The following is a 17,419-nucleotide window of genomic DNA, read 5'->3' as shown; positions in this document are numbered from 1 at the left end:
CATTCTCGTACTTTCCCTCCCCTTCTCGTTCTTTATCCCTTTCCGCCGCTGCATTCTTTCCTTCCATTTCTCCCTTTTTTCTTCTTCCTTTCATTTGGCGATTTTAATACATGACTCTCTTTAACCGCTTTAACCCTTTAGATCCTCTTCCTCTCCATATCATTCCTTCTGTTCCTTCTAGTTCCTGTAGCTCTTCCCTCCCTTTCCTTCCTTCTGTTTTCCTTTGCAAACTTTTCCTTTCATTTTCCTTCTGTCTTGTCTCTTTTGTCACCTGTCGTTCCTCCCCTCCAGACTCAGCGTCTTCTACAACAATCATATCTTCGCTCTCTCTTTCGCTCCTCTCCTTCTCCTCTTCCGTTTTCATGTCCCCTCTTCTTTCCGTTCTCCTCTCTTGCGTGTCTCTTCCTTTTTTTTGCCCTCTCTTCTGTCAGGTTTCCTTGATTCTTCGCTACTCTCCTCCTCTTCGCTTGTCACCTCCTCCCATCAACTTCTACTCCAACCTTTGTCACTCTCTCCACTTTCTGAGCCTCTCTCTCTTTCGGTTCGCTCCTTCTCCTCTTCCGTTTTCCTATCATTTTTTTTCCGTTGTCTTCTCTTGCATGTCTCTTTCTTTTCCTTTACCCCCTCCTTTCCTGTCAAATTTCCTTGATTCTTTGCTTCTTCCTTGCTCCTCGCTTGACTCAATTTCGGTTTACGTGCTCTCGCTGGGAGCTCTACATCGATCGACCCACCATCCTCGATCGATTACGCATCGACCTCCCTAGCGAACCCCCATTCGCCGCCGCGACAGTCAATCTCCCGTTCGCCGCCTTGCGCAGGGACCGCGAGCCTCATTGCTGTACCTCGACGCCCGCAGTGACGCCAACCCACTCTTTTGAAGGAGCCGGCACCCCGCGCCGTCTCAGCCCCAGCCGGAGCCCACCATCGCCTCGCCGTCTCCACGCCAATTAACCACGTGCGTTTCTTACTTTCTATCGATCCCTTCCATCGATCTCTCGAATCTCGCCGCCTCTCCATTGCACACATTGCGAAGACGCTCGGCCTCTTCTATCACTCTCTCCTCTGGTGCCACCTCCTTCATCGCCCAAGTTTGCCGTCATCCTAACCTCTCTCTCACGCCTCCTTTTCTCGGACAGATTTCTGCCGTCCCGCTATCTCCTCCACCTCGTCTCCATTTACTCCTCTTCCTTTCCGCTTCCTTCACGCCTGCCTTTCTTCTTCCACTATCCCACACCTCTACAGAACCTTTTTCTGACACTCTTTTCCTCCCATTCCACGCTCCACCTGTTCCCCCGCCTAGGGCTACGGGGGTTCTCCAAGTACTGTTTTATATTGGTTCATGTATATATTTGCGACAAAGTGATTAATGCGTAACAATCTTACCGTTATTTGAGAATGATAACCGATATATAAATTTGCCAGTCAGGTCGATTTAAATTACTTTAATTGTTATTCTATATACTGGCGAAAGAAATTTATTATTCTGTTTATTATACACTGTCGACCTAGTAATCGGTGCTCCATCTTACAGTTGTTATTGCGATAAATATTACCACAGCCCCAGTGGTCGAATTGGCACGACACCCGCACGGTATACGGGAGGTTCCAGGTTTAAACCCTGGCTGGGGTAATATTTTTCGCAATAAAATTAAAAACTATTTAATTTTGAAATTACATCAACTGACCAAAACCATGGTCAAAATTAATAATGTCTCGATATCGATCTGAAAAAAGTGCTGTGTGAATCCGACAAACCAAGTTGGCTCACAGTTTTTCAATGTTCATATCGGAAAGACGTTATACATATTGCCAGTCAGGTCGATTTAAATTACTTTAATTGTTATTCTATATACTGGCGAAAAAAATTTATTATTTTGTTTGCTAAACTATAATATTATTCTATATATATAAGTACCGTCGTCTGTATGTATGTATGTATGTATGTCTGTCTGTCTGACCGCGAATTACTCATTCGTTAGTGGACCGAATTTTCACCAAAAACATATGAAGTAGGGGTAGAATTTTCCAGGGAGTGCTATGATGTGTATAGTTTTTCGTTACCGATTTTCTAGAAACCGGCATCAGAAATTTTTCAAATTTTTCGGGAAATAATATCTCAAAGAATTGTATATGAAGTAGGAGTAGAATATTCCGGAGATTGCTATAAAGTATATATAATTTTTCGTTGCCGATTTTTTGGAAGCCGGTTACGAAATTTTTCCAATTTTTTAAGAAATAATTGACTGAATCTTAAAAAATTATATATGAAATAGTAATAGGGGTAAAAACAACTAAAGAATGTGTAATAGAATTAGAAAAATCGCTAATAAGAAAAGAATTTCCCATTTCTGTTTAAAAAAATTTACGTGATTGCTCCAATTTCCGCAAATTTTGAAATATTAAGCTGAAATTTTTTTTATAGATAATTTTTATGGATAATCTTTTGTTACCGATTTTTTAGAAACCGGTTTCAAAATTTTTCAAATTTTTATGAAAATAATAAGTATTAATAGACCGATTTAATAGTAAAAAGGTTTCCGATTTCTGTAAAAAAAAAATGTACGCGATTGCTCCAATTTCCGCAAACTTTGAGATATCAAGCTGAATTGTTTTTTATAAATAATTTTTCGTTACCAATTTCTTAGAAACCGGTTTAAAAATTATTCAAATTTTGAGAAATAATAAGTATTAATTGACCGATTTTCTTGAAACCAATGCCAAAATTTTTTTAATTTTTGGAAGATAAATTTAATTTTTTATTAATAGATTAATTTTCTTGAAACAAATACCAAAATTTTTCTAATTTTTTGTTGATAATTTTGATGAAACTGGTACTAAAAGATTACTAATTTTATGGGGGTGACTACTATGGGGTTGAAAATTGGAGGTTTCGTGGGGTTCTATTGGTGCTCCTAATTAATGGGTAAGCGCGGGCGAAAAATCTAGTTATATATATGTTACGGGCAAAGTCCGCATGGTGTGCAGTGTCGGCATTGCCCGGGCAATGTCAGCATTGTACAACGCGATTGGGCAAAGTAGTTTATTAGCGGACATTGCCCGGTTTGATGTGGGCAAAGTTAACACTGCCCATCCAGCGATGGCAATGTCAGCAACGATTATCACATTGCGGACTTTGCTCGGTTCTAAGTGGGCAATGTCGACAATGCTAAATCTCCGTGGGCTAAGCTGCGCTAAATGTCCGTCTATTTAGCGCAGCTTAGTCCACAGAGATTTAGCATTGTCGACATTGCCCACGGAGTCCGTAGTAGTCTAGGTTTCCTAATTTTTGGGGCAGATATTTATGTAATAAAATTATTTGGTGCAAATTTAACAGTATTTATTAGAATATAGATCATGATACAATAGTATATCATCCCGCGCTCACGCCAGTGTCGCCAACTGATCCGCGGGGACTGAGAGCCACTCGAGAGTCGGGCGGTGGGGATACGCACACGAAAAAGAAGCACGTTCGCACGTGCGAGTCAAAACTTTGGCACAATACAAACTAAACCTTTCAATTCTTAATTTAAATCACAAAATAAAAATATTGCAACGCATTTTCGTATTACAAGTACGTTTAAAAAATAAACAGTAAAAAACTACATAAAGTGTACATAAAAAATTTCGTGTACCTTTAGATTATAAAACTTTGGCACAATACAAACTAAACCTAATTATTAATTTAAATCACAAAATAAAACAAAAATATTGCAACGCATTTGTATTACAAGTACACTTAAAAAATAAACAGTAAAAAACTACATAAAGTGTACATAAAAAATTTCGTGTACCTTTAGATTATTACTTATTTTGACATGGCAATGAGTTGTGACATTTCGAATTACATAAAATGCCTGCTTTTTTACACTTACAACGGTTTGTTGTGCATTTAATTTTGCAGCTACATTTAATATGGCCCTGAGATCCAAACGCTGATTGATCAGCATTCATACTACGTAGTGACATCTCACACAGTGGCACATCTGCTGAAGTTAGAAAGATTTCGTTACAAATACCGAACTGATTTCGAGAATAAAGAGAAGATAAAATGCCGCTCTTGGTGCCAATCTTATAAAATCCATCTTCTGTCACTTCTAATATGACGCCTATAATATTTCTCGGATCACCTTTATTGCGATCAACACTTGGCAATGGAATAGTTACGGACGTACCAACTTCAGCAGGTGGAAATTTTTTTTCACTTAGACGTAACATTTTTTTGGCTTGCTTTTGAATACCATCTATCGCTTTAATTTTGTTAGAAATGAGATCGCGTTTGACTATGCAATTCCGACATAAAATAATAGAAGCTTCTGCTTGTGATTCGCCGCAAAAATTATGAACAGACGCCTTGCATTCTATGCAGTGATATATATCACCATCTCCTTTCTCACAAACAGAACATGTTACGACAATCGATGCAGAATTTACATTTTCAGGACAATTAATGTTTTCGCGAACTTCTTCAGCAATGAGTGTATTGTTGGTGTTCTCAGATGATCCGTTGTCATTATGTACTTCAGTTGAATCAATTATGTGTTCTAATTCTTCTTCTGTTACTATATCATTTATTACCGACGACGGTAATTGGGATGATTGAAGACCAACGTGAGCCTTTCTTCCAAACATTGCTTCATAGGGTGTTTGTTTGATTGCAGAATGCCAACTAGTATTTTTCTTCCATTGGCAGAAACGTAATCCTTCACTCCATTTAGACAAATTGTTGTCCTCCATCCAGGCGACGAGTATATCCTGTACATCTCGGTTCGCACGTTCAACGCTACCCTGGCTCTGAGAATGTCTTGGTTTGCCGTGCACTATTTTAAGATCAGGCCACATATTTTTTAATTCCTCTATAACGCTGTTACAAAATTCTCTTCCGTTGTCTAATTGTAAGACGGATGGAGCACCGATAACGCAAAATATGTCTACAAGATTATAAGCGACTTCTGCAGCAGTCTTGGTCTTTAGCGGGCGAAGATACACAAATTTGGTTAAGTGTTCTTGATAATTTAAAATGAATTTATATTCTCCATCCTGGCTTGTTTGCATATCGATCAGGTCTACTTGTGCTCGGTGATTGATTTCTTTGAATATCAAAGGCTTAACTACAACACCTTTTTTGGGGTGAGCTTTCTTCTTTTTACAGATGAGACAAAGCTCAAGGTAAATATGAATTACCTCTCTCGTTATATTTACGTATTTCGTTTTAATATTCTTTTCTAATTTATGTTTTCCGCCATGTCCGGTTTCCAGATGTGCCGCATGGATAATATCAAAAACTTGTTCATTATGTGTGTAATACTTAATCTCCTTCTCGTTTTTTAACAAAGGTTGAATAAGTTTCTTAGATTCACCTATAGATAACACATCGTATCTTTTAAGACGTCTGTAATCGGTGTGTGTCTTTTTGGTCCTCACCTTTGCTTCTTCTACCGCAGAAATTAAATCTTCATATGCGTTTGCATTTTTTATTAAAAAAGAATTTACACGTAGCTTTAAAGATTTTAACTTTTCTTCGAACTTTTGACGCATTTGATCTCTTTCTAAGTCCGTATCACACATGACTGACATGACACACAAGTAATGAACACAATTTTGCTCAAAACTTCAAAGACAAGGTACAGTTTTGCGTAAAATATTCGACAATTTTCCACTGCTACGAGTCTCGTACATTAACGTAATCGTATGATACAATAGTACATCATCCCGCGCTCACGCCAATGTCGCCAGCTGATCCGCGGGGACTGAGAGCCACTCGAGAGTCGGGCGGTGGGGATACGCACTACGCACACGTGCGAACGTGCTTCTTTTTCGTGTGCGTATCCCCACCGCCCGACTCTCGAGTGGCTCTCAGTCCCCGCGGATCAGTTGGCGACACTGGCGTGAGCGCGGGATGATATACTATTGTATCATGATCTATATTCTAATAAATACTGTTAAATTTGCACCAAATAATTTTATTACATAAATATCTGCCCCAAAAATTAGGAAACCTAGACTACTACGGACTCCGTGGGCAATGTCGACAATGCTAAATCTCTGTGGACTAAGCTGCGCTAAATAGACGGACATTTAGCGCAGCTTAGCCCACGGAGATTTAGCATTGTCGACATTGCCCACTTAGAACCGAGCAAAGTCCGCAATGTGATAATCGTTGCTGACATTGCCATCGCTGGATGGGCAGTGTTAACTTTGCCCACATCAAACCGGGCAATGTCCGCTAATAAACTACTTTGCCCAGTCGCGTTGTACAATGCTGACATTGCCCGGGCAATGCCGACACTGCACACCATGCGGACTTTGCCCGTAACATATATAAGTACCTGACGTCTGTATGTCTGACCGCGAACTACTCATTCGTTAATGGACCGTACTTCAAAGAATTGTATATGAAGTAAGGGTAGAATTTCCCGGGGAGTGCTACAAAGTATATAATTTTTAGTTACCGATTTTTTTGGAAACCGGCATCAGAAATTTTTCCAATTTTTTGGGATATAATTGACCGAATCTCAAAGAATTATATATGAAGTAGAAGTAGAATTTTCCTAGAATTGCTATAAAGTATATATAATTTTTTGTTACCGATTTTTTGAAAGCCGGTTACAAAATTTTTCCAATTTTTCGAGAAATAATTGACTGAATCTTAAAGAATTATATATGAAATAAAGGTAGAAAGAACTAAAGAATGTGTAATAGAATTAGAAAAATTTCTAATAATAAAAGTTTCCAATTTCTGTTTAAAAAAATATACGTGATTGCTTCAATTTCCGCAAATTTTGAGATAATAAACTGAATTTTTTTATGGATAATTTTTATGGATAATTTTTTGTTACCAATTTTTTAAAAACCGGTTTAAAAATTTTTCAAATTTTTATAAAAAAATATTAATAGATCAATTTTCTTGAAATCAATGCCAAAATTTTTTTAAATTTTTGAAGATAAGTTTAATTTTTCATTAGTGAATAATTTTTCATTAATAAATCGATTTTCTTGAAACCGGTGCTAAAATTTTTCTAATTATTTGTTGATGATTTTGATGAAACTGGTACTACAAATTTTGAGATATTAAACTAAATTTTTTTATGGATAATTTTTTGTTACCTATTTTTTAGAAACCGGTTTCAAAATTTTTCAAATTTTTCGACAAATAATAAGTATTAATAAATTGATTTTCTTGAAACCAGTGCCAACATTTTTTTAATTCTTGGAAGATAAGTTTAATTTTTCATAAATGGATAATTTTTCATTATTTTGAGATATCAAACTAAATTTTTTTTATTAAAATTTTTTTAATTCTTGGAGTATAAGTTTAATTTTTTATTAATGGATAATTATTCAAAGGGTGAAAGCGTGCAAAACGCGGGCGAAAAAAAAGAATAAATGAATTGATAATAGAACAGAAAGGCAGCAAATGTAAAACTAAACCGGGTAAAATTTTTAAACAAAATAGAAAAAGGAGGAACAGAAAGAATTTAAAATAAAGAGTCAATAATGGCGGGTCAGCGGAGGGTGAAAACGCGCGAAGCGCGAGCAAAAATAAAATTTAAAAAGTTCAATATAGGGGATTACGTTTTTGAAATATTTGACAATATGCTAATCTGCATCTATAATATTATCTATTATTTATTATTTATTAAAACAAAAATTCGAAGATGTAAGTTAGAGTTTGAGGAGAAAGAATATCAAATGTGGTGCTCCTAATTAATGGATGAGTTTGAAGAGAGGGGGATAGATTTTGAGCCTGCGCTTCGCGCGGGCAAAAAGTCTAGTTATTTTAATAATAAAGAATTTATTTTTACTAATTATTAAATTGCAAAAGCAATTAATTCATTTTTATCTAAATACTAATGTTTGGCGCACCGCCATGTATCATAGTGTAAATAGTAGTTAATTATAAGATTGATTTTGTGTTGTCGTTTCACATTGATTAATTATACCGGGTTAAATTATCGCGCCTATTAGCGAAACGTCGGTGGATCGCGATTAGTACACTTGTCGATATTCGCGCGACTCACCCGACTCGTGCTGCCCGCCCACGGGTGGCATCCCCAATTATGAGAAGAATTCGGTACTCGCTCGCGCCGTACTTCGCAGGTGCGCGAGCCGGAGAACGCCGAAGAGAGGCACTCACCAGTCGAACGTCGTGAAGCTCACACGTTACCGTTTTTGCGTGTGCAAACTCGGAGTGCTCGGTCGCCTATCGCAGACCACGAAGGCCTAATCGTTTGATATCCTGCCTATCTGTGACTGCTTGCTATCCTGCCTATCTGTGCCTGCTTGCTATACCTGCCTGTCCGTGCCCGCTTGCTATACCGGACGGTTGCATGTTTTCGCCTTGCACGCCAGAGATCTCGCCAACGGGAGGACGACGTCGACACCCAGGAGGCGCCGGGCAACGACACGGTGAGTCGCCTCGCATTTTTGATATTCGCTTGCTTGCTTCGCTTTATTCGCTTTCGCGAGGGCACGGGCCCTCTGGTCCTTCGAGAAATTTTGTTGACCAATCGCAAATCCGGGGAGCGCCTCATACCCCCCCGTGCATTGGTCCTTCGAGCCGAATTCGCGCGCTAAAGCAATAACGCCGACCTTTCGTTCGTGGATAGCATTTCTTAGTAGTTTTGATCGCGATTGCATTACAATTAATCAGTCGCGTATTCTACACCCGCCGCGATATCTCTCGGCCGCAACATTGCTTCGCGACGAGAATACGCGCGGGAAACTTGTCGTTTGATCGCTTTGTGGTTAATTGCTTTTGTCATTCGTTATTGAATATTGTCGTTAACCGAAATATTCAACATTGGAATATTCTCGGTTAAGCCATACGTTTTCGCCGCGCCGTCGACGGCCTTGACGCTCAGTCACGGGCCGGCAGCGTATATACCTACATAAGCTCGCGTTCCATAATAACGCGCTATATTATTTTCGTTGTTGCTGGGTGTGTTTCGACCATACTGAAACTATTATTCCGATCGTTGGAATTCTCGCAAACATACTTGCCACCGATCAAATATACTGTTCGTCGGCACTGGTCCCCGGTATAGAATATATATCAGCACTCATATGATATTTCAATTAGTCACTGGAGATTGTGATTGGAATTGAGCCAAATAAATTAATGCTTGTGGCGTGGATTGCTCATGTGGTATACCGCTCATGTCGTATGATCATGTCGTATATTCCGCTTATGTAGTAAGACCGCGCGCAACGCGTATTACTGAGGCTCGATCAGATAGGTACCTGAGTGCAATTTCTTCGTCGTAACTGGGTACCTGTGCCAATCTAATTGATAATTTTGATTTTGATGATTTTTGATTACTGATTGTTGATTTATTATTGGTCTAACTATTATATCATTTTGTATCCTTTGCAACCATCTTCCTAGTTAATCATCCTACTTGATCCCCCTCTACCGCCAGTGCTCGCACCCTATTATTTTGCATCAACCTACCGTCGTTTTGAAATTGTACGAATCGTTATTATAGCCTCTCGAAAATATCCGTCGTGCTTTCGAACAGAAATTCGAGCCGAGCCGACTCGTCATCACAACAAGGAGATAGTTGTTTTGTTTTGCGAACATTTCGGAACTTGAAGACCGTTAGCTTCCGGCGTTGTTGATATTTTCACATCGAAGTGAGCTGCTATCGTCATCTTGGTTGACCTAGTGATTGTATTCCGGGCATCATGAGTCGAGGGAATGTAACCAAACGCAAGTTATGCGTGAAACGTATGCGGGAGATTCATGAGCTGTCGATGCTCGCCGCCGACAATGTAAGTCAGAGACCGAACTTCCTCGTGCGATATCCCATCGTGACCAGATTGGTCGAGGACTTTGAGGCAGCCCACCTCAAGATAATACAAAACGCCTCAGATGAAGAGTTCGAAACGGAGGATTCGATTCGCCGGGACTTTGACGAGATGCGCTTCGCGGTAATCGGGCGTTACGAGAGATTTGTGGGCGCCGACCGAGTAGCCGCTTCGGCCCCGCAGGCCCCGGCCCAGACGTCATCGGTCAAATTGCCCAAGATCTCACTTCCGCAATTTTCGGGAGATCTCACGTTTTGGCCCTCGTTCATCGCGTTATACAACATCTCTATTCACGAGAACCGGAACGTCCCTACCATAGAGAAGTATCAATATCTGATATCCTGCTTGAAAGGAGAAGCGCTGAACGTCGTCAAGAACATCCCTCTCTCCGCCGATAACTACGCGATAGCTTATGACGCCTTGATTTTGCGATATCAAAACAAACGAGACTTGGCGGATTATCACGTGGACTTGATGCTGAAAGCTCAGCCGTTGAAGTCGGAGTCGGCCGTCCCCCTGCGCACGCTGTTGAGCACCTTCACCGAGAACACGCGAGCATTGAATCTATTAGGATTTCCTACAGACGCTTGGGATTATCTCCTTCTCAAATTCTTGCTGGAGAAGCTCCCGCGTTCGCTTCGCGAAAAGTTCGAATCTGAACACCGGGCGGAGGAAATACCGAAATTCACGCAACTCACAAAGTTCCTCTCTGATCACTGCCGGGTTCTCGCGTCGGTATCGGGCTCACAAAATACGTCGCAAAAGTCTCAGTCGACTTCGTCAAAGAATTCCGCGTCGGCTTCGTCGCTCGCAACTCGAACCGCCGAGTGTCCGGTATGTAAAGAACAACACCTCGTTGCAAAATGTTCTCGGTTCTTAAAGTTAGCACCCCGAGAGAGGCATTCGACGGCTAAAGCTTCGAACTTGTGCTATAACTGCTTCCGCGCGGGCCACAGCGTTAATGACTGTCCATCGTCGTGGACGTGTCGGTCGTGTAAGGCCAAACATCACACGCTCCTGCATTTTGAGCAGAACTCGGGCTCGGCGAATGCACCCACAGACGCCGAACCACCCTCCGAATCGGGGACAACGTCATCCCAGGGAAGCGAACCCCTCGTTAGCATGGCTAGTGTCGCGCGGTCGAACCCGATCGTATTGTTGTCGACGGTACAAGCCGAAGCGCTCGACGCACACGGAAATCCCTTCCCCGTTCGTATTCTGTTAGATAGCGCGAGCCAGCTGAACTTTATCTCCGAAAGTTGCATGCAGAGGGGTGGTTTCGGACGAACCAAGTGCCATACGGTAGTTCTCGCGGTAAATGATACAAAGGCGGCTGCAACTCGAGGCCGCACCTCACTCGTAATACAAGCACAGGGCAGGGAAAGCACGCGCACCCCAGTAGAGGCTACGATTCTTCCGCGCATCTCCGCCCCGTTACCTAGCAGTCAGGTCGAGCGAAGAGCGTGGAAACATTTGAACGGATTGCGGCTAGCTGATCCGCAGTATCACCGACCCGGTCCCATCGACATCCTGATCAACGCAGAAATCTTCGCGTCGTTACTTCGGGATGGCCGTCGCGTGGGAAAGAAGGGCGAACCAGATGCCTTCAATTCCGTCTTCGGCTGGGTTCTCGTCGGTTCGGTATCGACGCAGGCGCCGGGATCCACACATTTGTTTATGACTCTCGATTTGTTGGACGCATCTCTTAGTCGATTTTGGCAACTAGACGAGATTCCATCGGTCCCACCGTATTCGCAGGAGGATAAACGTTGCGAGGAATTATTCACTCAGACCACGCGTCGGGACGCGTCCGGTCGTTTTGTTGTATCGTATCCTTTCAAAAGGGATAAACCTTGTTTTGTCGGCACGCGTCAAGTAGCCCTAAATAGATTTCGCGCACTTGAGCGTCGCTTTAAATTAGATGCAGAGTTTAAATTGAACTATAACAAATTCATGCAGGATTATTTGAATAACGGTTATATGAAACTGATTGAACGGCCGTTCCCGGTGGACGGACCTGTATTCTATTTGCCCCATCATGGGGTAGTTAAATCGGATAGCACTACTACAAAATTGCGGGTCGTATTTGACGCCTCGGCGAAGGATTTGAACGGCGTTTCGTTGAACGACGTATTGCGATCCGGGCCTAAGTTACAGACGGATATAGTCGTGATATTGTTGAGGTTCCGGGTAGGCCGCGTGGCGCTCACTGCGGACGTCAAACAAATGTTCCTTCGGATCTTGGTCGAGCGCGGTCAATGTGACTACCAGAGAATAGTCTGGCGTTTCTCGGAGAACGATCCGATATTAGACTACTTGATGTTGACTGTCACTTTTGGATTGACGTGTTCTCCGTTCCTGGCAATTGCCTGCTTGTTGAAATTGGCAACGGAAGGCAAAGTGAGCTACCCTCTGGCCGCGGCGGTCTTGGAGGAGAGCGTCTATGTCGACGACGTGGTGGCGAGCGCCGAATCTGAGGGGGAAGCCCGTGAGCTTCAGCGGCAGCTACAAGCTTTGCTTAAAACCGCGGGTTTCGGGCTCAGGAAATGGGCCAGCAGCCATCCGTCAGTCTTAGCAGGTCTCGACCCAGAGCTTTGCAGTCAATCATTGCTATCGTTTGAATCCTCGGAAGATCAGTTTCTCAAAGTTCTCGGACTTCGTTGGTATCCTCAAACGGACAACTTCGGCTTTCAGGTCCACCCGTTGGACAGAGATTGTACCAAACGCACCATTCTCTCGGAACTGGTTCGTATTTTCGACCCGTTAGGCTTTCTGACTCCCCTTACGTTTGCAGCTAAAAGACTGATACAGCAACTCTGGGTGCTCAAATTAGAGTGGGACGATAGGCCTCCTTCGGAAATATGTTCTCGATGGGGACGATACAAATCGGAACTCCCCGCGCTAGCTTCCATTCGCATACCTCGTACTATCGCCATGGCCAACGTAATCCGACGGGAGATACACGGATTTTGTGACGCGAGTGAACAGGGCTACGGAGCCGTTGTATATATTAGAATCGTCGCCGAGGACGGGGTACTGATTCGAATGCTCAGCGCCAAGTCAAAGGTGGCCCCGCTTAAGGCCATCACTTTGCCGAGACTCGAGCTTTGCGCAGCCGTTTTACTGTCGGACTTAGCGGAGTATATCGGGAACATCCTCCGGCCTAAGATTACTATCGACGGCACGTACGCGTGGTCTGATTCCAAGGTCGCGCTCGCCTGGATACGTTCGGCCCCCCACCGTTGGAAGACGTTTGTGCGTACTCGTGTGGCCCGCATCCAGTCCAACACAGATATCTCTTGCTGGAGACATGTCGACACCAAGTCTAACCCCGCCGATTGTTGCTCAAGGGGCTTGTTTCCTCAAGAATTAGTGGATCACCAGCTTTGGTGGACTGGCCCTGCGTGGCTCGCCGAATTCGAACCCACTCCAGAAACGATATTGGAAACTGATGATTTTCCGGAGGAAGAAAAATCTCATGCTTTTGTTGTTGTAAATCCTGCTAATGTCGTAAACCCTGCGTCTGTTGTTGATTCGCTTCTCGATCGTTTCTCGTCATTGGATAAACTCGTTAGAATATTCTCTTATTGTCTTCGTTTTGTTAATCGACTCAAGTCGAATTCACCTCACAGAATTCTTGTTGTAGACCAAGTCGAATTCCATTCGACCCTGCTATACCTCGTTAAAGTTGTTAAATCTTGTCGCTTTGCAGAGGATCTCGATAGATTGAAACGCAATCAGAATTGCTCCAAACCTCTGCGACAACTCGCCCCTTTCGTGGACGCGCGCGGAGTCCTCAGGGTGGGCGGTAGACTCACGCACTCCGCAATATCTCATGAGGCCAAGCATCCCGCGTTATTGCCCGGTAAGCACCGGCTCACGGAACTGGTAGTAGAGCGCACCCACCGCCTACACTTGCATCCGGGGCGTCGAGCGTTGCATTACCTACTACTACAGCATTTTTGGATTCTGGGGGCCCATCAGGCCATCAAACGTTGTTTGTCGCGTTGTTACCAATGTTTCCGGGCGAACCCGCGTACTTTGCAACCGCCCATGGCGGACCTACCGCTCGACCGGGTACGTCAGGCCAAACCCTTCTCAATCGCCGGGGTCGACTACGCGGGCCCCTTCTTCGTATATAATCGTCGTTCTCGCGGGGCAACGCCGTTCAAGGCGTACGTGTGCATTTTCGTTTGCTTTACCACAAAGGCGGTTCATTTGGAACTTTCCTTTTCCTTATCTACAGACTCGTTTTTGTCGGCTCTGAGGCGTTTCATCGCTAGGCGCGGTCGCTGCTCGCGGATCTACAGCGACTGCGGCACCAATTTCGTGGGGGCTCAGCGCGAGCTCGTCAGCTGCATGGAGGCGGCCTCAGGGCGAGAACAAATCCAGTGGTCCTTTAACCCTCCTTCCGCGCCACACTTTGGTGGCCTCTGGGAAGCGGGGGTTAAGGCGACAAAGACCCACTTGAAACGCGTGGTGGGAGCGCAGATCCTCACGGTGGAGGAATTCAGTACCCTCCTAGCACAGGTAGAATCCATCCTGAATTCCCGACCTTTGTGCCCCACCAGCTCGGATCCCCACGACCTCGGGGTGCTCTCCCCGGGGCACTTTATCACATTAGAGCCGCTCGTAGCGGTTCCCTATCCCAACCTAGACCCGGTGCCAATAGGCAGACTCGATCGGTGGCAGCTGGTGCAGCACATGCACCAACAGTTCTGGAAACGGTGGCATGAAGAATATCTACACACCCTCCAGCAACGACCAAAGTGGTTAAAGCCGGCTGACGCGATATCTAAAAACCGAAAACGCCTCTCCTCTGGCGTGGAGACGAGGGCGCGTCGAGGAATTACATCCGGGTCGTGACGGGGTCGCCCGGGTCGCTACGGTGAGGACGGCGGATGGCCTCCTTAGTCGCCCTCTGGTGAAGCTGTGCCCTCTGCCGATGGACGGCTCACCGGAGGGACCCGCTCAAACATAGAAAATACGGTGTATTTTGGTGGGCGGTAATGTTTGGCGCACCGCCATGTATCATAGTGTAAATAGTAGTTAATTATAAGATTGATTTCGTGTTGTCGTTTCACATTGATTAATTATACCGGGTTAAATTATCGCGCCTATTAGCGAAACGTCGGTGGATCGCGATTAGTACACTTGTCGATATTCGCGCGACTCACCCGACTCGTGCTGCCCGCCCACGGGTGGCATCCCCAATTATGAGAAGAATTCGGTACTCGCTCGCGCCGTACTTCGCAGGTGCGCGAGCCGGAAAACGCCGAAGAGAGGCACTCACCAGTCGAACGTCGTGAAGCTCACACGTTACCATTTTGCGTGTGCAAACTCGGAGTGCTCGGTCGCCTATCGCAGACCACGAAGGCCTAATCGCTTGATATCCTGCCTATCTGTGACTGCTTGCTATCCTGCCTATCTGTGCCTGCTTGCTATACCTGCCTGTCCGTACCCGCTTGCTATACCGGACGGTTGCATGCTTTCGCCTTGCACGCCAGAGATCTCGCCAACGGGAGGACGACGTCGACACCCAGGAGGCGCCGGGCAACGACACGGTGAGTCGCCTCGCATTTTTGATATTCGCTTGCTTGCTTCGCTTTATTCGCTTTCGCGAGGGCACGGGCCCTCTGGTCCTTCGAGAAATTTTGTTGACCAATCGCAAATCCGGGGAGCGCCTCATACCCCCCCGTGCAACTAATTTTCACGAACTAGAAATTTTTTTCTGACAAATTACGAATTCTTTAAGTAATCTGTAATTCACTTTTACTTAAATATTATTAATTTTTATGCAATTAGTAACTTCTTGTGATTTGCTAATTCAATAAAAATTTAATTGCTAATTTTGTAAATAATTAAACAATAAAAAATAAAAATTTTTTTCCCAATCTCTGCTTAACACTACAAAATGCGTGATATCGGTACAAAATTACCTTTTTCAAAAAAGGTAAAAAAAGGCGCCAAAAGTACACGCGATTATTTTTTAAATTCAAAAATCTAACCCAAGTGGTAGTTTAATTTCTCCTTAACAAAATTATTATATCACAAAATTATGTTACCTAACTCAACCCAAGTGACATATTTCAAAAAAAAGATGTGAAATCTTTAAATTGCGCCAATTGCAAAGAAAATATATATATTGCTTAGAAAAATAATTGTTGTGCAATTACTTTTAAAAAATAAAATTCAACTGGTATATATTTTTATGTTCCCATTAAAGGATCTTCTTATTCCAACCCAAGTGGTAATAGCTTTTTAATTCTCCTTAACAAAATTATAATATACGACCCGTTTTTTCTTTCGGTCTGACCAAAGGGGCGCTGAAGCAAATTAACTGCCAGGCAGACGGTAGCTTTGAAGTATCCGCGATATTAGTCTCTCCGAGGTATTCGCAATATAAATTTTTCTCGACGAAACACTCTATAATGGGCGCCAGGTGCGATTACGCGCACCACGTTTCGACAACTCGATTCCCGATATATGTATATATGTATCACCTGAACGTAAACTCAGGTCGTCGGTTATGTCCTTTGCCGAGGAAGGAAGGTGGGGAGGGAGCGCAGCACGCAATCAATACAGATTAAATAATAAGAATAATATGAATATATTTCAGATAACGTATAATGGGAACGTCATACATCCTACCCGCAAAAATGCGAATCTCAATCACCACGAATCTCAATTACGCGCGGTGCTGACCGCGATTTCAACGCGGCCGCAACACGCCCGCGAGATCCCCCTTCGAGCAAGCGCGACGACACTTGCCCGCCCGAATAACGACTCGACACATCCACAAGACTCTCAAACGAGTACAACGCAATGTCTCAATTAAACGTGTACAAGCAATATCTCAATTAATACGTCCGCGAGATTCCCCTTCGAGCGAGCGCGACGATACTTGGCCGCACGGTAACGACGCAAAATTTCCGCGAAGCTCTCAGGCGAGTAGAACGCAATATCTCCCGAAACGCACCACCCGCGATACGTTTCCACTCACGACACGCATTAACACTTATCCCGATACATTCTTAACACCGCATACGACATTCTGCGAAGCGCACGTCTCTATTCACAAACACGCAACAATACACAATAAACGCGAATTGACTGTCGGCCGCGTCATAACTTCCGAGAAGGGCTTTCCAACAAACTTTCCGGGCGCTATCTTGGCCGGCCCCGCAACCACGCGTTCAACCAAAATGCAAAGGTAATCTAATCCGGCATTTGCAATAACGGGAATTGGTAGCCACTATTTAATCGATATAAACGGTAATCTAATCGATATCTGCAATCAGCAACATCGGGTCATGGCCGAGATCGAGCCCTTAATACCGCGGTAGTACCGGAGCGGCGATCTTACAGAATTGCTGCTTGCGCTACTGCTCGGATAAGTCAAGTAAACATTCTTCCAGTAACCTGCAGTACGGATTTCACAGTAACCATTACGATAAAGACCAGTAATGATTCCGGTGCAATATTTTAACGAAAAAACAAAAAAAAATTTTTTCTTTTTTATTTGTAAATAGTTTTTATTTTTTTTAATATTTTTATAGTTTAATTTGTATTTGTGGTTCCGCATATATTTTATTTTATTAATTAAAATTAC

The 17,419-nt window shown here is 43.5% G+C and overlaps 1 protein-coding gene and 1 pseudogene across 1 annotated transcript in view; one reads left to right on the top strand and one right to left on the bottom strand.

Moving 5' to 3' along the window:
* The window catches only part of LOC143903344 (uncharacterized), a 216,104-nt gene that overhangs the window by 154,871 nt on the left and 43,814 nt on the right, over nt 1-17,419 (top strand). The window lies entirely within an intron of this gene.
* Nucleotides 3,382-5,641, bottom strand: LOC143903293 (KRAB-A domain-containing protein 2 pseudogene; annotated as a pseudogene).

The sequence above is a fragment of the Temnothorax americanus genome, unplaced genomic scaffold, assembly GCF_048541705.1.
Source record: "Temnothorax americanus isolate GAGA-0224 unplaced genomic scaffold, ASM4854170v1 Scaffold104, whole genome shotgun sequence".
NCBI lineage: Eukaryota > Metazoa > Arthropoda > Insecta > Hymenoptera > Formicidae > Temnothorax > Temnothorax americanus.
This window is presented reverse-complemented; position numbering and strand designations above follow the sequence as displayed.